Raw genomic sequence first — 3,324 nt, 5'->3', positions numbered from 1 at the left:
AACCTCTTAGTGCGCTTAGGACAATCAGAGATAGCATGAGAAGAGTCACCACAGTAAAAACACAGCCCATTCTGACGTCTGTGTTCTTGTCGTTCAGCTCTGGTCAAAGTCCTATCACATTGCATAGGCTCAGGCCTTTGCTCAGAGGACACCGCCAAATTGTGCACAACTTTGCCCTCACGCAAACGCCGATCAATCTGAATGGCCAAAGACATTGACTCATTCAGACCAGCAGGCGTGGGGAACCCCACCATAACATCTTTAAGGGCTGCAGAAAGACCCTTTCTGAAACTTGCTGCCAGGGCACACTCATTCCATTGTGTAAGCACAGACCACTTTCTAAACTTCTGGCAATATACTTCTGCTTCATCCTGACCCTGACATAGAGTCAGCAAGATCTTTTCTGCCTGATCCACAGAATTAGGTTCGTCATAAAGCAATCCAAGCGCTAGAAAAAATGCATCTTCATTAAGCAATGCAGGATTTCCTGGCTCAAGGGAGAATGCCCAGTCTTGCGGGTCACCATGCAACAAAGAAATAACAATCTTTACTTGCTGAATGGGGTCACCAGAAGAGCGGGGTTTCAGAGCAAGAAACAGTCTGCAATTGTTTTTGAAATTCAAAAATTTAGATCTATCCCCAGAAAACAAATCAGGAATTGGAATTCTAGGCTCTAACATCGGATTCTGAACTACATAATCTTGAATACTCTGTACCCTAACAGCGAGTTGATCCACACAAGAGGACAAACCCTGAATATCCATATCTACACCTGAGTCCTGAACCACCCAGAGGTTAAGCGGAAAAGAAAGACAAAACAAGCAGCAAAGAAAAAAAAATTGACTCAGAAAATCTCTTTTCCCTCTTTTGAGATGCATTAACACTTTAGCGGCCAGCTGTACTGTTATGGACCTGGTGGTTAGGAGCACCTGAAATGACCTGATGGTTAAAATGGAAAACCTGGGACAAGCTCTGAGGACGTGGTAACTCTACTGACCGCAATCCCTAATCCTATCACACACACTAGAAATAGCCGTGGAGCGTACCTAACTCTCCCTAGACGCCTCTTCACAGTCTAAGAGCTAACTACCCCTAAAGATAGAAATAGTAGCCTACCTTGCCTCAGAGAAATTCCCCAAAGTAAAGGTAGCCCCCACAAATATTGACTGTGAGTTAAGAGGAAGTAACAAACACAGGAATGAAACAGATTTTAGCAAAGGAGGCCGAATCTTCTCTAGACAGACAGAGGATAGGAAAGGGAACTATGCGGTCAGTATTAAAAACTACACAAACCACGCAGAGTGTGCAAAAAGACCTCCACACCGACTCACGGTGTGGAGGTGCAGCTCTGCACCCCCAGAGCTTCCAGCTAGCAAGGAAATATCATAATAGCAAGCTGGAGAAAAACATAGCATGTACTAAGAAATATATTCAAAAAACCAATGAACAGCAAATGGACTAGCAAGGACTTAGCTTCTGCTGGAGTAGACAGGTCATCAGAGAAATCCAAGAGAGATCTGAACCAGTACTGAGACATTGACAGCTGGCATGAATTAACGACCTGGGCAGAGTTAAATAGGGAAGCCAGCAGCAACAATAAACGAGGCAGCTGAGAAAGCCACCCTCAAAGATCAGCAGTTCCACTTAAAGCCACCAGAGGGTGTCCAAGGACAGAACTCACCAAAGTACCATTCACGACCACAGGAGGGAGTCCGAGAACGGAATTCACAACAGCTCCCCCATCCTCCTCCCCTGCGTGTATGGCTCCCCTATCCTACTCCCCTGCGAGCATGGCTCCTCTATCCTCCCCCCCTGCATGCATAACTCCCCCATCCTCCTCCCCTGCGTGCATGGCTCCCCCATCCTTCTCACCCTGCGTGCAGGGCTCCCCTATCCTTCTCCCCTGTGTGCATGGCTCCCCCATCCTCCTCCCCTGCGGGCGGACACTTGACCCCAGAGTTTTATAAAAAAAAAAAGGAAAAAACCTAGCTCAAGTGCACCCCCCCGCATGCTGCCGCCCTAGACACGTGCCCTCAAGTGCCTAGTGGCAAATACGGCCCTGCTTACATCAATTATTATGTATGCGCAAAACAGACTACAGTTGTAAAGAGAAATATATAGCATTATACACTGCCATCTCAAGCAAAACTAAAGAAATGGGCAGGCACACTTCTTGGTATAAGTGCAATGTGTAGGTGCACATTCACGCTGTGGACATAACAGACAAAACCTAGGATAAAAACACATTAGCAAATTACCTACAGTAAGTGAATAAATAGTAAAAATACAGGTGCTTCTCACAAAATTAGAATATCATCAAAAAGTTAATTTATTTCAGTTCTTCAATATAAAAAGTGAAAATAGAATTAGACTTACCGGTAATTCGGTTTCTAGGAACCTTCCACGACATCAGTATCAGAGGATGTCTCCCCGCCCTAATAGGGGATAGGAAACAAAGAGGTTAAATACCCCTCCCCTTCCTGCAACCACCAGTGTTTTTCTGGACACAGTAGCATGTATAGTTACCACTTAAGTGCAGGAATCATCTAATAAATAAATCAGATAGGGAGGGAAATTAGTGTTGTTGTGGAAGGTTCCTAGAAACCTAACAATAGGTCCCTATTGAAGTTGAGCCTGTAGTGTCTGGTGAATGTATGGACTGACGACCAGGTGGCGGCTCTGCATATCTGCTCCGATGATGCATTTCCCCTCTCTGCCCAGGAAGTCGAGACTGAGCTGGTGGAGTGGGCTTTTTAGTGAAGCTGGAGGTGCAAGCTTCTGGGATGAGTATGCAAGACTAATGGCTTGTTTAATCCAATTAGCGATCGTGCTTTTGGCTGCTTTCTTGCCCTTATTTCGTCCTGACCACTGGACGAACAGGTTTTGATCCAACCTCCAACTTTCTGTCTGTTGGAGGTAGAACAGGACCACTCTGCGGACGTCCAGGGTGTGAAAGGCCTCTTTTGGATTAGAGGGATTTGGACAGAATGAGGGTAAAATGATGTCTTGATTTCTGTGGAAGTCTGAAACTACCTTAGGCATAAAGGAAGGGTCTAATTTGAGGATTATACTATCCATGGTTATGGTCAGGAATGGCTCCTGGACTGGCAAGGCCTGTAGTTCTCCTATACGCCTGGCAGTAGTGATAGCTACCAGGAAGACGGTTTTAAGGGTCAGGATTTTTAAGCTGGAGGCTGAAAGGGGTTCAAAGGGGTCACCGGTCAGACCTTTTAAAACAAGGTTCAAGTCCCAAGGAGGGGTGTGGACGTGAAGTCTCGGACGGATTTAAGTTGCCGATGTTATGAATTGTTTGATCCACCGATG

The sequence above is a fragment of the Ranitomeya variabilis genome, chromosome 1 (genome assembly GCF_051348905.1).
Source record: "Ranitomeya variabilis isolate aRanVar5 chromosome 1, aRanVar5.hap1, whole genome shotgun sequence".
Lineage (NCBI taxonomy): Eukaryota > Metazoa > Chordata > Amphibia > Anura > Dendrobatidae > Ranitomeya > Ranitomeya variabilis.
The sequence above is the reverse complement of the archived record's forward strand: the minus strand, read 5'-3'. Positions refer to the sequence as shown.